Source organism: Ursus americanus, chromosome 12 (assembly GCF_024610735.1).
Source record: "Ursus americanus isolate L20-20 chromosome 12, mUrsAme1.1.p, whole genome shotgun sequence".
NCBI classification, from domain to species: Eukaryota; Metazoa; Chordata; class Mammalia; order Carnivora; family Ursidae; genus Ursus; species Ursus americanus.
Window position 1 is genome coordinate 56,942,001 of NC_142138.1, and position 24,689 is coordinate 56,966,689.

General features: G+C 38.5%; 1 pseudogene; it reads left to right on the forward strand.

Annotated features, from left to right (window-relative positions):
• Nucleotides 1-11,300: 11,300 nt before the first annotated feature.
• Nucleotides 11,301-11,756, forward strand: LOC123794953 (cytochrome b5 pseudogene; annotated as a pseudogene).
• The last annotated feature ends 12,933 nt before the right edge of the window (nucleotides 11,757-24,689 follow it).

Genomic DNA, 24,689 nt, shown 5'->3' on the forward strand with positions numbered 1-24,689 from the left:
AGAGAGGGAACACAAGCAAGGGGAGTGTGAGAGGGAGAAGCAGGCTTCCCGCCAAGCAGGGAGCCCAATGCAGGGCTCGATCCCAGCACCCTGGGATCACGACCTGAGCCAAAGGCAGACACTTAACAGCTGAGCCACCCAGGCGCCCCCGGACCCATGTTTTTAAATCACCTCCGTGTCAACTTACACTGCTGATTGTTTCTTTATGATCTGTACTGATGTTGGGACAAGACAAGGTGAAAGTCAAAACCTTAAGATGGCAGAGGGGTGCCCGGCTGGCTCAGTCAGTTGAGCATCTGACTCTTGATTTCAGCTCAGGTTATGATCTCAGGGTTATGAGATGGAGCCCTGTGTTGGGTTCCCCACTCAGTGGAGAGTCCACTTGAGATTCTCACTCTCCCTCTTCCTCTGTCCCTCCCCCTGCTCAAATGCTCCCCCCTCTCTCTCTTTCTCTCTCTAAAATTAAAAAAAAAAAAAAAAAAAAAAAACTAAGGATGGCAGAACAGAAGGATGGAAAGTGTCCGAGCTCTCGATCGCATTGCTGAGCCAGTGAAACAATTCTGGAACCAGTTTCCACTGGACCTGTTTGGACAGGAAACTAATCAAACCTCTGTTTTTTAAGCCACTTTCTGCGGGCTATTCTGTCACAGCTAAAAGCATACTCATAGAAAATCATAACTCACAGAATAATTACAAACTGAGATGAGTGTAATGAAGGAGAATTGCACTCAACTCAGTTTGTAATTATTCTATGAGACCATAACAGGGACCATAGTATATATTGGAGAATGAAGGAAGGCCTCCTGAATTTAGGTGATATTTAAGCCAAGTCCTAAAGGTAAGTAGGGGTTTGCCCATTAAGAGTGAGGAAAATAGCATTCCTTGTATTTTTAACATTCCTGAGAAGAAAAGAACTTAGAAAGTTCAAAGAACTGGAGAATAATATACAACAGAAAGAATGGCACAAGCTGAGATTAAAAACACAGGCCACATTAAAAATCCTGGCTTTTATCTCAAGAACAATATAGAGTTATATCAGCCAGGATAAGCCAGGTTATGCTGGGATAACAAACAACTCCAGAATCTCAGTGACCTACAGGGAGAATACCTCATTTGTACATATACCCATCACAGGTCAGCAATACGTTCTTCTCCTGGGATGTCACTGCCCTTACTCTGGGACTGAGGTAGCCACTACCTGAAACATCATTGGTAGCCGTGGCAAAGAGAAAAAAGAGCATGGAAAAGCAGGCTGTGAATCTTAAAGCCTCTGCCTGTAGGCGACATATTCAATTTCTCTGTTTATTTTATTGACCAAAACAAGTGACATGCTCTCCTGACTTCAAGTTCTCCCGCAGGGAAGAATGCTGAATATTGGTGAGAAATATTACAGCCTACACTAGGAACCATTTATGCATTGGCAGCTGAATAACATGGTTTAATTTAACCATGTGTAAAGATTCTGCTAGTTACTGTGAGGAGGATGGGGAAAACGTCAGGAACCAGTGCAGTGAGGTCAGTTAGGAGTGGTCAGCTTGAGGGGAGTCTCGGTGGTTCTGCTGGTTAAGCATCTGCCTTTGGCACAGGCCGTGATTGATCTCAGCGTCCTGGGATGGAGTCCTACGTCGGGCTCCCTTCTAGTGGGGAGCCTGCTTCTCTCTCTCCCTCTGCTGCACACTCTCTTTCTCGTTCTCAAATAAATAAAATATTTTTTAAAAAAAGGAATGGTCAGCATGAACTAGAGTGGTGGCAGTAGAGGGAAAGAGAAGCAGACAAATCATGATATATTTTAGAGGTAGAACTGAAGGATTATGAAGGATTGCAGGATATGAGGGAGAAAATGATACCTGCGATAGACTGAATTTTTATGTCCCTCCAAAATTAATATTGAAATCTTAACCCCCAATGTGATGGTATTAGGAGGTGGGACTTTGGGGAGGTGTTTAAGTCATGAAGGGAATGCCCCCTGAATGGGATTAAGCTCCCTGATAAAAGACACCCAAGAGTTCTCTTGCCCCTTCCACCATATGAGAACACAGCAAGAAGGCGTCTACAAACCAGGAAGCAGGCCCTCACCGGACACTGAATCTACCGGTGCCTTGATCTTGGACTTCCAGGCTTCAGAACTGAGAGAAATAAATTTCTGTGGTTTATAAGCCACTCAGTCTGTGGTATTCTGTTATAGCAGCATGAAGGGACTAAGACAGTATCAAAACAACTTTTAGGTTTCTGGCATGAAGCACCATGTAGATGGAGTTGTCAGTCCCTGAGGTGGAGGAGATTAGGATTAAGATCAAGAGTTCAAATTTAGACTTGTTAAGGTGCTGGTGAGTCTTGCAGGTGGCAAAATTGCATGGACAGTTCAGGAAAGAGTCCAAGCTGGAAATATAAATTTGTAAGTCATTGGCATACAGATAGCTTTTAACCTTGTAAGAGAGAAGAATATCACTTAGAAAGTATAGAGTAGGAAAAGGGCCCTACACCAAGCTCTGGAAAACTCTAAAATGTACATTTCGAATGCAGGCAACAGAGCCAGCATGGCATAGTGGTAAAGAGCTCGGGCTCAAATTCAAACTGCCTGCAACTGAAGAATCTTGGGCGCATGACATAATTTCTGTGAATCTCAGTTTCCTCATCAGTACCAGTTCTGTCTCAACATTCTGTTGTGAGGATTAAGTAAACAAAACAAACAAACAAAACTTACTATGAGCCCTGGCACATAGGAAGCACTTCATAAGTGGAAGTTATCATTAATGTTATTTTTATTAAAGGATGACTGAGAAAGAGCCTTCACAGAAGTAGAAGAGAACAGGAAAGTGTACTATTAAAGAAAACATGAGAAGAGGCTGTTTTTAGAAAAAAAAAAGTGAAATGCTGCTCAAAGTGTCAAATGCTGAGTAAAATTAAAAGCTAGGACTGTAAAGTGTCTTTTGGATTTGGCAAGAAATACATCAGCATTTTCGGTGTATTGGTGGAACAGATATCAGACTGGGGAGAGTTAAAGACCAATCCTACCTCATACTATGCATAAAAATAAATTCCAGGTAAAATAGAGACCCAAAAGTAAAATGTGAAGTCTGAAAATTTAGAAGAATATGTTTGTGATCTCGACGTAGAGGAGTTCCAAAATAAGACATTAAAAAAGCATAAACCATGAATACAAATTTGATAAAACTGAAAATATCTGTGCATCAAAATACATCATTTAAAAGGTGAAAAAGAGTCACAGATAGAAAATTCAACATTATGTAGTATTCAGACTATATAAGGAATCCTAAAGGAACCCTACTTTCAAATCCTAAATCAGTAAGAAAAGGACAGTTGACCTAAGAAGCAGGCAAGTAATATGAACAGGGATGTCATCAGGACCTACAGTCTATTAATGTTTCTGTATTGTCACTGTCCTCATTTCATTGTGCCTTTATTTGTCTCTTTCCTTCCACTTACATTTCATAATCCATCATCTTAATCACTACTTTCCATATCCCTTTACACATTTGCTCCCTCTTTCTTTGCTTTGCTGATTTTGCAAAACCATAACCTTGAGTAAATCCAACTCTCCATATTCTCTGCAACGTCACCTCTCCCTCTCCCTCATATCCTTCATCCAATACTTCATAAAGTTCTTTCGGTTTGATCTCTAAAATACATCATGATCTGTCTGCTTCACTTCCCCTCCATTGCCACCACTCTAGCTCAAGCTGACCACTCCAAGAATTTCCTAATTATCTTACTGCACAGGCTGACAACATCTGTAGATGCCCTTCCTCCAATGCAACGGAAACATGGATAAAAAGTCTGTTGAGAGTTTGTAAGTATGATAGTGGAAAGATGAAGGGGACCTGTGCATTGGCTTCCATTCCTCCAGTGAAAAATGAAGAACTGGTGAAAATGAGGATGTTAAATGTGAGGGAGAGAAAATCAGAAAAAAAAGGATGTCAGGGACAGAAATTAGAAGAAATGGGAGAAAGTATAACATAGTTATTGTGGAGAGTGGGAAGGCTATGCTATAAGAGAAACTGCATAAGATTTTGGGGAACCATGAGTACCCATTTGTGGTCATGAATTTATAGGACATCTATTGGTGAATCTTACTGTGTATCATGTAGCCCAGAATTGGACACACCAATCTCATATAGTTGCAGTGGACGAAGCCCATCATATCAGCACCCTTGGTCAGAACTACCAATACACCAACTCTCACTGTGCTATGACATGGACTTAATTCTAGTCTACTCTCCGAAAGGCTCTGCACCTATTTATTCCACTCAGCATATACAGCTTATGCATAATGGAGAACTAAGACAGAAAGAACCAGCGTCCTGATGACTACAGAGCCATCATATCAGCCTCTGAACTACATTTTCATGAAACAGAAATAAACACAGACCATAAGCCACCATTATTTCTGGTCTCCTGCCAAAATGTTTTTGGTCTTCCAAAAAGGAATCCACTTTGGCCAGGGAAAAAAGCTAAATGTAATTTGGCCTACTGATCAGTAGAGGGTGATAGAACATCAGAATGACAGCTTAAGAACACCTTTATGAACCACGTTGTAAGCATTTTTCTATAATTCATTCAATTAATATTTTCCCCCCGACTCATTGATATATATAATTATGAATACACAAAGTATATAAATCCATTCTGAATAAATGAATGGTTCATCACCTGGAAACATTTGGTGAGAAAAATAACAATTTCCAGTATTCCTCTTTTATTTATTATTCTTTTTTACCTTTTTTTCTCTATGTCCTACAATATCATCAAAGTTCATCAATTAAGGAAAATGTCACATCATTTTTTTTCCTATCAGTGTTGCAAATATAGTTTGTTTTATCAATATCTTTCCAAGAGTGATCGAGTTAACGAGACCCGATGTAATGGTTGCACTGAGACACCTGTGGCTATTAACAAAAGGTAAATGATAAAATCTTTATGTTATCTATGGGTAGCATCATTCTGAAGCATGAGATTTGATCTCCTTCATTTATGTCAGTTTCTTTGGCTATGACTCATGTTATGTAATATTAATGAGATCAAAACTTTTCAAAATGCAATTATAGTAAAGCATTTTATATAATACCATAGTGTGTTTTAGAAAGAAAGAAAGAGGGGCGCCTGGGTGGCACAGCGGTTAGGCGTCTGCCTTCGGCTCAGGGCGTGATCCCGGCGTTCTGGGATCGAGCCCCACATCAGGCTCCTCCGTTATGAGCCTACTTCTTCCTCTCCCACTACCCCTGCTGTGTTCCCTCTCTTGCTGGCTGTCTCTATCTCTGTCAAATAAATAAAAAAAATAAAATCTTTAAAAAAAGAAAGAAAGAAAGAAAGAAAGAAAGAAAGAAAGAAAGAAAGAAAGAGGCTTTTCTTCATCAGAATGTGTTTTGTCTAAAATTATTGTAGAAGTGCTGCTGTTATTCAGATTATTATAGGTTTAATTAATTCTCCTTTATGAAGGATATCAATTGGCAGTTATTTATGGAGCACCTACCAGATGCTCAATTTATGTTTTAAATAATTAACAAATTATTAAAAAGTGAGTTGCTTAACACAACAGAAATTAACTCTCTCACAATTCAGGTCAAAAGTCTGAAATCAAGATGTAAACAAGGTCACTTTCTTCTGGAGGCTCTATAGGGGTATCTTCTCCTTGTCTCTTTCCCAGTTTCTAGTGGTTGCCAGCAATCCTTAACTTCTAGCTGCATCATTTCAGTCTCTGCTTCCATTATCACATGGCCTTCCATGTGTCTCTCTATGTCTTTACATGGTCTTCTTAAAAGGACACCAGTCATTGGATTAAAGGCCAACTAGTATGGGCCCTAGTATGACCTCATCTTAACCAATTACATCTGTAAAGACCCTACTTTCAAGTAAGATCACATTCTAAGGTTCTGGGTAGCCATGAATTTTGAAGGGAACACTACCCAGTACAAGTAGTAATGCTATTTTGTATATCTTGAAAGAAATCTTAAAAGAGAAAAAATAAGATGGTTCTCCTTCATGGAAATAATATGGACACTGAATATATTATATTCAGAATAGACAGACACCAAAATACACTCAACTGAGTCTTTTTATGCTACTTTATTTTCACATTCATGTGTATATACCTTACCTTGTTCCATAATGGTTTTGAGGTATCTTACAATAAAAACACTTAGTAACGTGCACAATATAAAATGTATGTGGCTCACTATCAATAAACAGTGTATACTTTTTGTTGAGACCCAGAAGAATTAGAGACTTCACAATAAATGAAGATAAAACCCTCTCTATAAATGCAATCCCCAAAATTCCATCACATAAAATTCATAATTGCATTATTGCAATGTTAAAGAAAGGAACCCTTTTCAATCTTCCAGTTACTATGTGTTTTAATTTACTTTCATTTATGAGATGCATAAGAAATAGAACAATTATTATTGAGAAAGCCCCAAATAATCATAAAGTCATTTTCTGAAACTTGACCCTGCAGAGAATAATACCTTTAATGGGTCCTTACTTGAGAATTGCAGCCAGGTGGAGGATGGGAGCCAATTGTCAATTAAGTTCTATCTGAATTCATATTATGTCGAAGACATTATCACAATTCTTAGAGTAGAAAGTCAAGACCAAAGAATGCTAAACTATACATGATAAGGGAAAACATTATCAGTAGCACAATTCTTATCATCAGACAGGAGAGAACGCTCATCAGCTCCTTGGGAGAACCAAAATTTTATGTAGCAATGAGTTGTTTAAAAAATGTCTCATTGAGTCATGAAAGAAGGTAATGTCCTTCAAAAATTCCTAAAGTAATTGCAATAACAGGAAAGTCAGCTTCTTTTTTTTTTTTTAAATGATTTTTTATTATATTATGTTAGTCACCATACAGTACATCCCCGGTTTCCGATGTAAGGCTCGATGATTCATTAGTTGTGTATAACACCCAGTGCACCATGCAATACGTGCCCTCCTTACTACCCATCACCGGTCTATCCCATTCCCCCACCCCCCTCCCCTCTGAAGTCCTCAGTTTGTTTCTCATAGTCCATAGTCTCTCATGTTTCATTCCCCCTTCTGATTACCCCCCCTTTCTTTATCCCTTTCTTCCCCTACCGATCATCCTAGTTCTTATGAGGAAAGTCAGCTTCTTGTCAACAGTTTTGCTAAAGTGGCGACCATAATGCTAAAACACAACTCAGCCAAGGCAGTTTTTGGAATGGCTAAGATAATACAACCCCAATAATTGTGTCAGCTTATTCCAAGGACAGAACTTAAAGTAACTGGAAGAGTAACTGAAACAAATATCCTTCAAACACACCTCCCCAAATATTACTCCTCCACCTGGCCTTTTGGGAGGTGTGGGGTGGAAGACTCTGCCAGCTTGCCCTCACTGATGAGAACCCAGAAAGCTAATATTCCGAGCTGCTAGATTCAGACATTCTTTAAAACCAAGTAGGCAGAGGACTTCTGGGAAAGATGGCAGGTAGGAGGATCCTAAACCCACCTATTCCCACAGATACAACTAGATAACACCACATCCCTGTAAATAACCCAGAAAATGGCCCAAACACTGACAGAACAGACTTTCCACAGCTAAATATAGATAAGAAGCTGCATTGAAGAGGGTAGGAAGGGCAGAGACATGGTCCGAAGTCAAACAGACATGTGGAACTGCCCAGGAAAGAGAAGAACATGGCAGATGCAGAAAGGGCAGAGGACCAGATCCCACAAAAGGCACCCCAGACACAGGGGATCTGCACAGGGAAGAGAAATCCCCATAACATTTGGCTCTGAAAACCAGAGAGGCCTAAAAATCAGTGGGGCTTAACACCTAGAAATTTAAAAACCAGCAGTCTTGGCTCTGGGAGAGCCAAGAGGGTGGAGTCCCCATCCATAAAAACACAGCATAATAAACATCCCTGCTGAGATACAGCATAGAAGTAGCAGTTTGAAATATGTGTGAAATATACTAGAATAAGATTTATTTACTAATCTCAGAGAATGTGCTGCAGGGGCAGGGATCTTTGGGAGACTTCAAGAATAAGAACTGACGGACACCATTTCCCTCCTCTGCCCCACAGCCTAGGTACATGGACACTTGTGGGAACCAGTGCAACACCAATACTCTCCACCTTGTTTGCTAACAGTGAGCCCTGCCCCCAAGAGCCTTGGCAATGCACCCCCTCTGATCAGGCCGGGCAGGAGTTTTCCCAGGCAGCTGCAGGTCCCTTTCTGCAGCAGACTACCACAGACCTTGTTAGCACCATGTACCCTGCCCCCACTTTCTCCTGCAGACCTTCCCTTCCAATATTTTCTTGGCCTGAGCCCATCTGAAGTGGTGCCATATGCCTGGCAGTGTGAAAGCCATCCTGACAGGGGCCAGCACCACTCCAAAAATGACTCTTGTCCCAGGGAAAGGGGAAAATAACCACACACTCCAGTTTGACTATGGACCCAGCAGTGGGCTGGGGGCAGACATATGGTCTGAATGTGGGCCCTGCCCACCAACACAAGCTTTTCAGGAGACAACACAGGTAAAGCACCCAGGAATTTGGTGCTACTGCATCTCTGACAAATACCAGGTATGACTCAACACAAGACCAAGGTGGCACCAGACTGGCCCACTGACAACACAAGGACCAAATCTTGCCCACAATAAGCAAAGTGAGCTATTGCAGATGACTGGACTGAAGGAAAAAGTGGCTCAGCCACAACACCAAGTCACACACAATACACATGGGAGATAGCCCTGAAGCACCAGGTTCTGGTGAACAGGGGGCATTGCACTGCAGGGCACTATAGTTCCTCTTCTTCTTAAGACCACCCCTTCAAGAGCTGGAGATGTAGCTGATGTTCCTAATACACACAGATACAGAGAGTTAGGCAAAATGAGGAGACAGAGAACTATGTCCCAAATGAATTAACAGGACAAAATCACACCAAGAGGCCTAAATGAAATGGAGATAAATAATATGCCTGATAGAGAATTAAAGTAATGTTCACAAAGGTACTCACTGGACTTGAGAAAAGAGTGTTGGATATCAGTAAGACCATTAAAAAGACCATATTTAAAAATCAGAGACGAAGAACTCAATTAAAACTACACTAAATGGAAAAATAGTAGACTAGAGGAAGCAGAAGAACATCAACAACCTGAAGGACAGAGTAATAGAAAGCAATTAAGCTAAACAGGAGAAAGAAAAATAATAATAAATGAAAATAGACTGAGAAAATTCAGTAACACCATACAGCATAATAACATTCACATTATAGGGATCCCAGAAGGAGAAGAGAGAGAAAAGGGGGGAGAAAAATTTCTTGAAGAAATAATTGCTGAAAACATACTGAATCTGGGGAAAGAAACAGAAATCCACACCTAGGAAGTAGGAGCCCTGAACAAAATCATCCAAGAAGGCCACACCAAAACACATGGTAATTAAAACAGCAAAAAGTGATAAAGGGAGAATTTTTAAAAGAGGAAGAGACCAGAACAGCTAAATACGAGGGAAACCCCATAAGACTATCAGCTGATTTTTCAGCAGAAATTTTGCAGGCCAGAAGAGAGTGGCATGATATATTCAAAGTACTGAAAGAAAAAAACTTGCACGAGTGTCTGAGTGGCTCAGGTTGAGCATCTGACTCTTGATTTTGGCTCAAGTCGTGATCTTGGGGTTGTGGGATCAAGCCGTGTGTTGACCTCTGTGCTCAGTGCAGAGTCTGCTGTCCCTCTCACTCCTCCTCCCCCCCACTCATGCTCTCTCCCTCTCTCTTTCAAATAAATTAAATAAATAAATAAATAAATAAATAAATAAATAAATAAATAAATAAAATCTTTAAAAGAAAAAGAGGAAAAGCTGCAGCCAAGAACATTCTCTCCAGCAAAGCTAACATTCAGAATAGAAGGAGAGATAAAGAGTTTCCTAGACAAACAAAAGTTAAGGAATTTCACACCACCGAACCAGCCCTACAAAAAAATGTTAAAGGGGACTCTGAGTGGAAAGAAAAGGCCATAAAAAGGAGTAAGATAGATAGGAAGCACAAAAGCAATAAAATTAAATACAGCTATAAAAAATCAGCCAAGAGATTCACAAAATAAAAGATGTAAAGTATGACACCATATACCTAAAGTATTGGGGTGGGGGGGAGAGGAGTAAACAATGGATTCAAATTTAAGCAATGATCAACTGGATATAGACTGCTATATGTAGAAGATGTTATATACAAACCTAATGTAAACCACAAATCAAAAACCAGTAATAGATATGCAAAAAATAAAGAGAAAAGGATGCAAGTATATCACTAAAGAAAACCAGCAAATAATAAGGGAAGAGAGCATGAGAAGAAAAGAACAGAGAAGAACTACAAAAACAATCATAAAACAAGTGACAAAATGAGAATAAGTTCTCACCTATCAACAATTACTTTGAAAGCAAATGGACTAAATGCTCCAATCAAAAGACATAGGATAATGGAATAGATTTAAAAAGCAAGACACATCTATATGCTGCTTACAAGAGACACTTTTTAGACCTAAAGACACATGCAGATTGAAAGTGAAGGGATGGAAAAACATTTATCATGCAAACAGAAGGGAAAAGAAAGCCAATAGCAATACTTGTATTGGGCAAAATAGACGCTGAAACAAAGACTATAGCAAGGAACAAAAATGGACATTATATAATAATAAGGGAAACAGTCCTACAAGAAGATATCACAATTGTATATATTTATGCTCCCAACATGGGAGCATCCAAATACATAAAGCAGCTAATAGCAAACATAAAGGAAGCAATCAATAGTAATATAATAATAGAGGGGACCTTAGTACCCCACTCACATCAATGGATAGATCATCCAAACAGAAAATCAACAAGGAAACAGTGGCTTTGAATGACACATTGGACCAGATGGACCTAACAGATATATTCAGAACATTCCATCCTAAAACAGCAGAATACACATCCTTTTCAAATGTACATGAAATGTTCTCCAAAATAGATTAGGCCCAAAACAAGGTTCAACAAATTCAAAAAAATCAAAGACACACCCTACATCTTTTCCAACCACAGCGCTATGAAACTAGAAATTAACCACAAGAAAAAATCTGGAAAGAACACAAATACATGGAGGCTAAACAACATGCTACTAAACAATGAATGAGTCAACCAAGAAGTCAAGGAAGAAATCAAAAAATACATGGAGGCAGGGTTTGGGGCCTGCCCGGGAATGTCTTGTGCCCAGCTAGCTGAGACGGGGTCTCCACTCCTCCCGGCTCCACTGGTGTCTGAACAGCCTGAGGCTCGCCGTGTTCTGAAATGGCCGAGCAGTGGGACCAGACTGTCAGGTACGACACCCTGCAAGAAATCCAGAGCACAACCACAGCAAGAGCACCTGGTTGATTCTGCACCACAGGGTGTATGATTTGACCAAGTTTTTGGAGGGGCATCCTGGTGGGGAAGAAGTGTTAAGGGAACAAGCTGGAGGGGATGCTACTGAAAGTTTTGAGGATGTGGGACACTGTACAGATGCTAGAGAATTGTCCAAAAACTACATCATTGAGGAACTTCATCCGGATGACAGAACAAAGATGACCAAGCCTTCGGAAATTCTCATTACTACTGCTGATTCTAATTCCAGCTGGTGGACCAGCTGGGTGATCCCAGCCATCTCAGCACTGGTGGTAGCCCTGATGTATCACCTCTACACAGTGGAAGATTAAACACATTCTCAGAAGCCAATGAAAGAAAAGACTGCTTTGGACCAGGGAGAAAGAAGCCCGTGTTAACTGCTCCAACGGACAGAAGCCCTCACTTGAAAAAATAATTTTAATATACCTGTTTCCCTTTTCCCCTACTTTAAACCAAACCAAAAAGAGCTCCTCTGTTCTTTCTACTCCTGAACTCTTAGAATGTGCCTTTTGTTCATCAAATTTTTTGATGTTCCATCACCACATAATTTACTTATTGTAGGCATGATCTTTTAAAAATATATCTGGCTTTTAAAATTAAAAAAGAAATACATGGAGGCAAATGAAAATGAACATACATTGGTCCAAAATCTCTGGGATGCAGCAAAAGCTGTTCTGAGAGGGAATTTTATAAATATTCAGGCTTACTTCAACAAGCAAGAAAAATCACAAATAAACAACCTAACCTTACATCCACAAGAGCTAGAAAAAGAATAAACAAAACCCAAAACCAGTAGTAGGAAGGAAATAATAAAGATTAGAGCAGAAATAAACAAAATAGAAACTAAAGAAATAATGGAACAGGTCAATGAAACCAGGAGCTAGTTCTATGAAAAGATCAACAGAATTGATAAACCTTTAGGCAGACTCAGAAAAAAAAAAAATGGAGAGAGAGCTCAAATAAAAATATCAGAAATGAAAGAGGAGAAATAAGAACCAACACCACAGAAACATGAACAATTATATAATTTTAAGAGAATTCTTAAGAGCGAGTATATGCCAATAAATTAGACAACCTAGAAGAAATGGATAAACTCCTAGAAACATATAACCTCCCAAAACTGAATCAAGAAGAAATAGAAAATTTGAATAGACCAATTACTAGCAATGAAATTGAGTCAGTAATCAAAAAACTCCCAACAAATAAAAGTCTGGGACCAGAGAGCTTCACAAGTGAATTCTACCAAACATTTAAAGAAGAACTAATATCAATTCTTCTCAAACTATTCCAAATAATAGAAGAGGAAGGAAACTTCCAGATTAATTCTGTGAGGCCTACATTACTGCTATGAAAACCAGACAAGTCACTATATAAAAGAGATACCTTTGATAAACATAGATGCAAAATCGTCAACTGAATATTAGCAAACTGAATCCAGCAATACATAAAAAAGTCATTCACCATGATCAAGTAGAATTTATTCCAGGGATGCAAACATGGTTAAATATTCATCAATCAATATGATACATTGTATCAACAAGAGAAAGGATAAAAAACCATATTATCATTTCAATAGTTGCAGAAAAAGCATTTGACAAAATACAACATCAATTCATGATAAAAAACCCTCAACAAAGTAAGTTGAGAGGGAACAAATCTCAACATAACAAAGGCCATATATGAAAAATTATACTAAAATTACACTCAATGGTGAAAAAACTGAGGGCTTTTCCCCTAAGATCAAGAATAACACAAGGATGCCACTCTCACCATTTTTATTCAACATTGTATTGGAAATCCTAGCCACGGCAATCAGATAAGAAAAAGAAATAAAAGGGGTGCCTGGGTGGGCCAGTCAGTTAAGTGTCCGACTCTTGGTCCTGAGATCAAGCCCCACATTGGGCTCTGTGCTCAGCAGGAAGTCTGCCTGGGTTTCTCTCTCCCTCTCCCTCTGCCCCTCCCCCCATCTCACTCACTTGCACTCTCTGTCTCTAAAATAAACAAACAAATCTTTAAGAGAAAGAAAGAAAGAAAGAAAGAAAGAAAGAAAGAAAGAAAGAAAGAAAGAAAGAAAGAAAGAAAGAAAGAAGGAAAGAAAGAAAGAAAAAGAAAGAAAAGAAAGAAAGAAAAGCTTTGAAATTGGTAAGGAAGAAATAAAATTATCACTATTTGCAGATGGCATGATACTATGTATAGAAAACCCTAAATGCCACCAAAAAACTACTAGATGTGGAAATCAATATACAGAAATCTGTTGCATTTCTATACACTAATAATGAAGCAGCAGAAAGAGAAATTAAGAAAACAATCCCATTTAAAATTGCACCAAAAATAATAAAATAGTTAGGAATAAACTTAACCAAGGAGGTGAAAGACCTATCCTCTGAAAACTATAAAACATTTTTGAAAGAAATTGAAGATGGTACAAACAAATGGAAAGATATTCCATGCTCATGGATTGAGAGAAAAAAAATTGTTAAAATGTCCGTACTACACAAAACAGTTAACAGATTAAATGCAATCCTTATCAAAATACCAACAGCATTTTTCACAGATCTAGAATGAATCATCCTAAAATTTGTATGGAACCACAAAAGACTCTGAATAGCCAAAGTAATCCTGAAAAGAAGAACAAAACTGGAAGTATCACAATCCCAGCTATCAAGATATACTATAAAACTGTAGTAGGGGCACCTGGTGGCTCAGTTGGTTAAGCATCTGCCTTCAGCTCAGGTCATGATCCCAGGGTCCTGGGATCGAGCCCTGCAATGGGCTCCCTGTTGGGCAAAGAGCCTGTTTTTCTCTCTCCCTCTACTGATCCCTCTGCTTGTGTGCCCCGCCCACTGCCCCATGTCAAATAAATAAATAAAATCTTTAAAAAAAGATAAAGCTGTAGTAATCAAAACACTATGGTTCAGGCACAAAAATAGACAAATCAATGGAACAGAATATAGAGCCCAGAAATAAATCCATAATTATATGGTCAATTAATCTTCAACAAAGGAGGCAAGAATATGCAATAGGAAAAAGACAGTCTATTCAACTAATGGTGTTGGGAAAATTAGACAGTTACATGTAAAAGAATGAAACTGGACCATTTTCTCACACCATAAAAAAATAAACTCAAAATGGATTAAAGACCTAAATGTGAGACCTAAAACCATAAAAATCCTAGAAGAAAGCATAGGCAGTAATTTCTCTTATATCAACTGTAGCAACATTTTTCTAGATATGTCTCCTGAGGCAATGGAAACAAAAGCAAAACTAAACTATATATATATATATATATATATATATATATATATATACACACACACACACACACACACACACACAATAATATTACTCAGCAATAAAAAAAGAATGAGATTTTGCCAGTTGCATACCATATGATTTCACTCATATATGGAATTTAAGAAATAAAACAAACAAAGGGGAAAAAAGAGACAAACCAAGAAACAGACGCTTAACTAGAGAGAAAAAACTGGTGGTTACCAGAGGGGAGGTTGATGGGGGAATGGGTGAAATAGGTGGTGGGGATTAAGAGTGTACTTATCATGACGAGTCCCGAGTAATGTATAGAATTATTGAATCATTATATTGTACACCCGAAACTAATATAACACTGTATGTTAACTATACTGAAATTAAAATTTAAAAAACTAGGTAGAGAGTAAATTTATATTTTTAAGAAAATTAAAGAATATAGGGATGCCTGGATGGCTCAGTCAGTTAAGCATCCGACTTGATTTCAGCTCAGGTCATGATCTCAGAGTTGTAAGGTCAAGCCCTGAACTGGGCTCCACGCTGGGCATGGAGCTTGCTTAAGATTCTCTCTCTCCCTCCCTCTGCTCCTCCCCCCCTCCTTATCTCCTCTCTCTCTCTCTTTCTAAAAAAAAAAAAAAGAATGTAAATAGAACTCTGGGCAAATACTCAAATAGTTCCTGTAAGGAAACTAATGATTTTCCTCAAGAAGAAACAGTTCTGGGGCCTCAAGTTCAAAACAATAAATCCAAGAAAAAAAAACCTTTATCTTCCCTAGTTTCCTATTTTCTGAGACCTAAAGATAACACAAAACAAACTCAGAACAATAAAGAGAACAGAAGTGGATGAGAGATTAAAGCCAATATGTGGAAAATGGAAAGAGGCTAAAAACCTGTGGTTAGATAATAGAGAACAGGCAGTCCAGAATACACAGGAAGGACATTCAGTGTAGGAGAGGGTCAGTCTCCTGGCAGAAACCCACAGAAGCTTCAGACAGAGTTGGCAGGTGCAGAGAGCAGGAGTCAGATGGGAGGCTAAAACAGAAGGATTGGTTGAAATTGTGTCTAATACATGACTGCACCATACACCAACCAACACTCCCCACCCTCCTCTCCCATTTCTAATACATGGGATACCAACTGGCATTTGACTTCTGCTCCCCCTGGCCTCCCCCCAAAAAAGGGTTTTTGTCATTAAAAAACTGAATAAACTGAGGAAAATCAGGATGGCTCAGGCTGGATTCCAGTGTCCCCAAGTAAATCTCTCTCTAGTCTTGCATTTTGGAGTGCCAAATCTCCCCCCTAAAAAACTGAAAGGCTCCAGAATTCTTACCCTAAAATGAAGACAACCAATGGTTAAGTCTATGTATAGAAGCAGTGGCTGGTTGGCCACCAAGAACTTGTGCTCCTCATTCTTCAGTGTGATATACTTCTTCTGGGAAATGGGTGCACAGCCAGGGACCTTATTTTCCAGTCTCTCCTGCACCCAAGTGCAGTCATCTAGCTAGTAGAATGTGAGTAGAAGGGAAGCGTGTCACTTCCAGCCAGGGCTTTTGAGAAAGTAAGTGTGCCTTTTCACTTTCTTGTTTACTTTTCTGGCAGCTGGAAGCAGAAGGCATCAAGGCTCAAGGAGATGTTAGGGGAAACAATTCTGGGCCTCTGAATTATCACATGCAAGAAAGCCACCTCCCAGTCAGGGGCATTTGCATCGTACTATGACCCAGATGAGTAACAAATCTATTGTGTAAAGCCATTGCAGTTTGGAGGTTTATCTGAGTAACTGGCATTCCCATAATCAGTGATCCCTCCCATGTACACAGAGCCATCCCACAGGAAGACAGACCTATGCATACAACAGAAAGAAACTCCTAAAAGCTATCTAGAACAGTCCCATTCTTAAACATGATGGGCAACTCAAGATCTCAAGAGAGAGAACAAGCAACTTAAAAGAGGAAGACTGAGATAAACAGTACGTGCACTGATCTTAAGGAAAGAGTAGAGATTATTGGAAGAGAAAAATTAGCTTTAAAATTTTTAAATTAGCATTATCAGAGAAATTTGAAAAGATATTGATTCCACAAAGTTCAAACTGGATGTTCCTACCTCTCATTCCGACCTCCCCAACACATACCAAGATAAAAATCCAAAAGAAGACTTCTTAGAAATTAAAATGTGTAATTGCCAAAAATTTTAAAAATCAGTGGAAGAGTTAAAAGAAAACAAAGTCTAGAACCACTCCTAAGACATAAAGCAAAAGATAACATGAGAGAAAACTTCAGAGAAAAGATAAAACAAATCCCAAAATTTCAATATAGAGCAAATATAAGTTCCAAAAAATAAAAACAGGGAGAAAAGAGCTTTTAAAACATACATGTTTATATGTGTGTGTATATATATTTATATTTATATATTACATTGTTATTACTTTATTTTTTTTCCTAGAAGCAATGGGTGATTAATTCTCATACAGTAAATTAAAGGAGGTTTTTAGTCACTAAATGAATTCATCAAAATGTCTACTGAGTAGTGTAAAGATGGTACACCAATATTCTCAGGAAAATCACAGTTAAGCTGAGTAGCTTGAATTTGGACCAAAATGACAGAAAAAGATATACAAGTAGGAAAGTTATATAAATTCAGTTAATTCTAATATATGATTTATTGGAAACCCTCATAGCATTTTTCAAAATGACTTACAGATTTTATTTTAATAACACATAGTGGAGAGGAAGTGATTTAAAAGATGTCATCAGGGGCGCCTGGGTGGCACAGCGGTTAAGCGTCTGCCTTTGGCTCAGGGCATGATCCCAGCGTTCTGGGATCGAGCCCCACATCAGGCTCCTCCGCTATGAGCCTGCTTCTTCCTCTCCCACTCCCCCTGCTTGTGTTCCCTCTCTCACTGGCTGTCTCTATCTCTGTCAAATAAATAAATAAAATATTTAAAAAATAAAATTAAAAAAAGATGTCATCAACCTCTTATTTAACTAAGCACTGCCCTTCATTTTGAAGGAAATGGTACAATTTCAAATCAGAACTTCCTTCTCAAGAAGTGGTATGAGGACATAACACTGATTCAATATGCAATCTTCAACAAAAATAAAATTTACACAACTCATTGGTAAACAAAATGCATGTGGAATTTATCATGTTAGCCAATGTAATTCACCCTGGGTCACAAATATTATAGCTAAGAACAAAACATAATGAAAAGTTGAATAAACCAGTCAAGTTTATAGTTACCCTAATTTTTTAATTCACAAATAAAATATAACTTTCCAAACAAATTCATTCAATAATCATGATCACACTAGATTTCATTCTAATTTTCAAAAATGGTTAAACGATCACGTATCAAGAGTCTTCCACACAATGAATTCCATTTTGTCAAGGAAAAAAAAAGAAAAGAAGCAGTCCTTAAATTTTCTTAGCTCTCCATAATATATGTCATCTAAAATTAAAGTTTTCCATATATATATGGAAACTTCTATAAAGTTAGACATATATATATGTCATTCCTTAACTCTGGAGGAGGTATATACACACACACACACACACACACACACACACACACAGGAGGATATATACATATACTGGAGGATATATATATATATATATATATATATATATATATATATATATACACACACACATATATATCCTCCAGAGTTAAGGAATGACGTAAGTATTCCTAGTAAAGGAGATAAATGAGTGCCAAGAAAATGAATGAAAAAAGATCATTAGACATAAATCACAAAATTTTAAAACACCGAATATTAAGAGATTTTTTAATTAAATTTTTTGTTGTGGTAAGAACACATAACATGAGATCAACTTTCTTAGCAAATTTTTAAACGCACAATAGACTATAGGCTTGTTAACTATAGGGACAATGTTGTTCAGCAGATCTCTAGAATTTATTCTCTAGAATTTATTCATCTTGCATAATTGGAACTTCATACCTGTTGGACATCAACTCCCAATTTTTCCCTCATTCCAGCCTCTGGTAACCACCATTGTCTCCACTTCTATGACTTTGACTACTTTAGATACCATGCGGTGTCAGTCCTTCTGTGACTGGCTTTACTTCCCTTAGCATAATGTCCTCAGCATTCACCCATGTTGTCACATATGTCAGGATTTCCTTCTTTCTTATGTCTGAATAATGTTCCATTGTATGTTTTTTTTATTTTTTTTAATCCACTCATCCATCAGTGGACATTTAGGTTGTTTCCACATCTTGGCTATTGAGAACAATGCTGCAGTGAAAATGAAACGAGAATATCTTTTAAAGCCTTTAGAGAAGAGCAAAAAAGGTCACTCACCGAGGAACAACAGTAAACTAACATCAAACTGCTTGTCAATAATTCTCATGCTAGAAGATAGTGGAACCAAAACTTCAGGGTTCTGAGGACAATAAAATGTTTGAATACAGAATTCTGTGCTCTGCCAAACTATAAATCAATGTGAAGGCGTACTAAAGACATGTTCGGATTTACAGGCACTCAGAAATTTCATCTCCCATCTGTGTTTTCTGATGAAAATTTGTTTTTTTAAAATATTTTATTTATTTATTTATTTATTTATTTATTTATTTATTTATTTATTTATTTATGTGAGATAGAGAGACTGAGAGTGAGCGAACGAGAGAGCACGTGTGCAGGGGAGGGCAGAGGGAGAGGGAGAAGCAGGCCCTCCACTGAGCAAGGAGCCCAATGCAGGGCTCAATCCCAGAACCCCAGGATCATGACCTGAGCTGAAGGCAGACGTTTAACCAACTGAGCCACCAAGGCACCCTGAAAATTCATTTAATATATTCCAGAGAAATGGGGTGGAAACCAATAAAGAGGGAGATGTGGAGTATAAAAAAGTTGGAACTAACCCAGGAGTCTAATGCAAAACAATTCCAGGGTGAGGCTGTTTACAATCTAAATCAGAAGAGGAAGTCAATGGGCCTCAAGTGCAATGTCTTCAAGAAGAAAAATGAAGTGTAGTCTGTGCAAAAGATATGACTATAGAAATGGATGGTATCAGTAATATGGTAAAGAAAACATGTATTTTTTTTTCTCAACAAGAAACAAAAAAAGATAATTGGAAATTCTAGGCTACCCTGGAAACAATAAGAATTACATTTTTAAAAATTCATGATAGGGGCACCTGGGTGGCTCAGTCAGTTAGGCATCTGACTCTTGATTTCGGTCCAGGTTATGATCTCAAGGTTTTAAGTTTGAACTCCACATCGGGCTCTGTGCTGGGCATGGAGTCTGCTTAAGTCTCCCTCTTCCTCTCCCACTGCCCCTTCCTCTTACCCCCTGCTGGCATGTGCAAGCTCACGCTCTCTTTCTCTCCCTTTCTCCTTCTCCTAAAAAAAAAAAAAAAAAAAAAAAAAAAAGGAAGACGGCTAATAATTTTAAGCGATTTCTGAAACTATAAAAGAAAATTTATTTAATGTGGACACTAGAACATTCTTCTTCAAAGAGCCCAGAGGTCATGACCTTGGACCTGTTTTTGTTTGAATGTAATTTTTGCACATTATTTGGCTATGCAATGAAAAATAATTAAGTAGGAAAGGGTTGATTGTTAACTTTCAGGATCGACCTATAAACAACACATGAAAGATAGGTTACAATAAAGAATGAACTTGGCATTAACCTTGAAAATGTAAAAACAAAAGTATGGATGACAGAATATGGTAGGTAGAAGGGTAGAAGGTAGAAGAAAGGGGAGAAGAGCTGATAATCTCATCAAAGTATATCCAGAATGTGACTACTCGCCAATTCCACAAGCACTCCCTGCTTTAGAACTACCTTTATCTCTAAGTTTACTGCAATACCTCCCAAACCATTCCCCTGCTTCCACCAATGCCTTCCTACACTTATTCTCAACATGGCAGCTATACAAATCCTTCTTTCTTTTTTTTTTTTCTTAAGATTTTTCTTATTTATTTATTTATTTATTTGAGAGAGAGGGAAAAAAACAGGGGGAGGAGCAGAGAAGGGCAAGCACTCCGAGCTGAGTGTGGAGTCAGAAGCTGGATTCAATCCCCCAACTCTGGGATCATGACCTCAGTTGAAATCAAGAGTCAAGACACTTAACCGACTGAGCCACCCAGGCGCCCCTGGAAGCTATATAAATCCTTCTAAAATAAGTCAGACCATGTTATTCTCTGCTCAAAACCTTTCAGTGGCTTCCCAATGCACCCAGAATAAAATTGAAAAGTCCTTTATTTGTCCCTATGGTCCTATGTCATCTCACCCTCTGTTACTTCTCTGACCTCGTCATCCACCACAGGGCCCTTTGCTCACCCCATTCCAGCCATACTAGCCTCCTTGCTAACCCGTGAATGTGCCAGGCACACTCCTGCTTTGAGGCCTTTGCTGTTTCCTCTGTCTGAACTCTCTTCCTGAAGATATTCACCTGGATGACCCCCTCCCTGCCTTTAAGTCTTTGCTCAAACATCACTTCTCATCGAGGCCAAATCTGACCACCCAGTACAAAATTGTTACTCTCACCTCCCTGACTCCTGATTCCTCTTAACCTTATTCTACTTTTTTTTTCCATTAAACATGTCAATGTCTACTATATAATTTATGAGCCTCAACGTTCCTTCCCCAACTAGAATATACAGGCCAATGAGGCTGGGATCTTTGTTCTGATCATTAAGCACTTGGAATAGTGCTTACCATCATAGATACTCAATAAATAATCATTAAGCAAATAAATATCATGAACCAAGAGAAATGAATCAAGAGAAATTATATAAGGCTGTTGAGACAAACACTAGAGGTTTAAGTATATTACTTAGAAATATAAAAGCAACCAATAATAAAACTATAATATCTATCAAAATTCAAGGAAGGTCAGTTAAATCCTTGTTTTTATTACAGGCAGTGAACAGATAATGTCTTTTAAATTGGGAAGTCAAGAAATGGCAGCAACAGCATATAATTGGAAGTTGAGAGGTAATCCGTGGACTACGCAAAAGAAAAGGTTATTAAAAGTAGGTGGTACCTCCTGTGTGCACGTATGTTTGCTATAAGCATAGAAACAAAGACTTGAAGGATATAGACCAGATTACTTGCAGTTATAACTTCTTAGGAGATAGTTTAAAGGAATGAAAGGGTAAAAATCAGTAATTATTAAAAATAATTTTAATCTTTTTACCAAATGAGGAAAGGTTATTTGCCTATGGAAAGGAACACTGAGAAGTAGGGACAGAGACTGTTGTTTTTCAGTATAAATTCCTCAGTTCTGTTTTATTTTTGTCATGTACATGTATGCCTTTGATAAAAATTGAAGGGAAATAAATTAAAAAGAAGAAAAAGAATAAACAGATCTAGTTTTCCTCCAGCATGGAAACAAGTATCTATTAGGTTCCCAAAGGACTATCTCCCTAAGGCCAAGATGTTGCTGACCTTGGGAATTTTCAGAGCAGGAGCTTCCAGTTGATCACAATGGCTATAAAAAGTAAAATGGGGGTGCCTGGGTGGCTCAGTTTGTTAAGTGTTGGTTTCGGCGCAGGTCAGGATCTTGCGGTTGTGGGATTGAGCTCCTTGCCCAGCTCTGCACTCAGCACAGAGTCTGCTTCAAATCTATTTCTCGCTCACTCTCTCTCATAAAGAAAGAAAGAAAGAAAGAAAATCTTTAAAAAATGAGATGAAATAACATTAAACATTTGGTTTTAAGCACTTTAACTTTCTATATACCTGTATGAATCTCAAAATGTCTATTACCTAAAATAGTCTCTATTTGAAAGCAAAGGCCTCCTCTCATATCAACCTGCTAGAGAATTAGTCTAGTATTTTAGCATTTGACTTCATTTTCCCCTTTCTAGATCATGTGAGTTGGCTTTGCCTCTTTATGAGTTTTGCCAAAAGCAAAAGTAAAATGCCAAACCAAACATCTGTCACTAAACAGGAGATTTAGTACTTTTACCTAGAAGAATGTTTGTTACAACAGGAATACTGTAATCATTAAACCAAGATGACCCCCCCCCACCCTGGTCGATGGTGTAACCTTAGACATCAAGGGCTCAGGGAACAACCTGCTTCTTCTCACTCTCACGGGGCCCCAAAGGACACAGAATCTTCTTCTGCAGTGCTGTCAAGAACTGGAAGAAAAGTTCTGATAATGAGGGGCTATGCTTATCTGCACAGGGTTCTACAAAACACAAAGGCTGGGACTAAAAGCCCTTAGCCGCTTATTCATTGGTCAGCCCTGGCATCTGATAGCAATGTTCTTCCAATTCCTAACAAGGCTGGAGAGGTCGATAAAGACACTACCTCAGGCAGAAGAGAAATTTTGGTTCTCAACACTGATCTTGTCACCACAGTTCGGAGAAGAACATGATACCAGTTAATACCAAAGAACAAAAGTTTCCTTTATCTCCACAGTATATCACTAGGATGGGAAAGCCGTTACCCTGCTTATAAAGATCAACCTACCTACAGAAAAGGTAAGGCGACAAACCATTAAAGTCACTTAAACCAGTAAGTGCTAAAATTTTATCCATGCATTTGTGTGTGTATGCTTTTGAAAAAAAAAAAAAAGGATCTGAAGACTATCTTGCAGCCCCCACTGGATAAGTTTATTATGTAGTTTATTGAGTTAATTAAACATAGAACAATTAAATTTTGGAGGACATCTGTCAAAGATAACAATGCTAGTTTTAAGATTGTTAATATTATGCCATTTTTTCTGACAACATTTATTTTACAAAGATTGATTGCCCGTTGAGGTCATTCTTGGTTCTTGAAAGAAAAACCCTGTTATCACACAATTACCTACCCATCCTGCCCCATTTTCTAAAATGGTGGGGCAAGGGTCAGAAGGTGATTTTGTTTTAGAGCATTTTCAATTTCAGAAAAACTACTGTGGTGCCCAAATCTTTCAATGCTAGTAAAACACAGACTTTAAAAGCATCAGCAATCAGGAATCTTTATTAAGCCTGTATATAATTCCTGTCCTTCTCAATCTCAATAATCTCAATTCTGTGCAGATGTCCAAGCTAGAAACCTGGGAGTAATCCTTGCCCTCTCCCTCTACCTTATTCTCCATATCCAATCATCCCCTATGAAATCCTATTGACTATAATTTGAAAATATATCATGGGGCCCCTGGGTGGCTCAGTTGGTTCCACATCTGCCTTCAGCTCAGGTCATGATCCCAGGGTCCTGGGATCAAGCTCTGAGTTGGGCTCCCTGCTCAGCAGGGAATCTGCTTCTCCCTCTCCCTCTGCCCCTCCACCTGCTTGTGCTCTCTCTCTAATAAATAAATAAAATCTTTAAAAAAATGAAATATATCATAACCCTTTCATACTCTCTAGTTAAAGATATTCCAAGCACTAGCAGTGTTTTGTCTGCTGTAACAATAATTCTTAAAGTAAAAATAGCAACATACTTCACAATACTTACTACTCTAAACACTTTAATGTTAGTTCATATATTCCTCTCAACAACCCTGTAAGGTGTTCTGGTACCGTACCACTCTAAGATGGGGAAACTGATGCACAGAGGAGTTCAGTGACTTCCCCAAAGTCACACGACTGAGGAGGTGGAGAAGCCAGCAATCACCTCCTAACTCGCCCTCTGCATTCACCCCTGTCAGCCTCTGGTCTGATATCCACTCAGCAGCCAGTGTGGTTATTTAAAACAAGTAACCTTTACCCAGGACCAGAAACTCTCTTAAGGTGAGAACAGAAAACAGCTTTCTTCTTTTCTTCCCAAAAGCCTGATCAAATCAACTCTGCAGAAAGGTTCTTTCCTAATGCCTAGGGAAAGTCCCTTGATTTCTTTGGTAGGCTCAGTTAATCGAAATTCTTCTTATTAGTCACAAAGTAGTCTCAGTTCAATAATAAAAATGCCCAGTCCAGTGTGTTGGTTAAAACTCTGAACTTCATCGCAGTTAATGCTTGCTCCTATTACCCACCCAAATTGCTAGGGCCGGAGGCCTTTGCAGTGGGGATCAGCAAATCTTCATTCTCTCAGCTGGCCTTTGGTCAGCCAGGGGTGGAGGGGCCAGAGAAGGAAGAGTGATA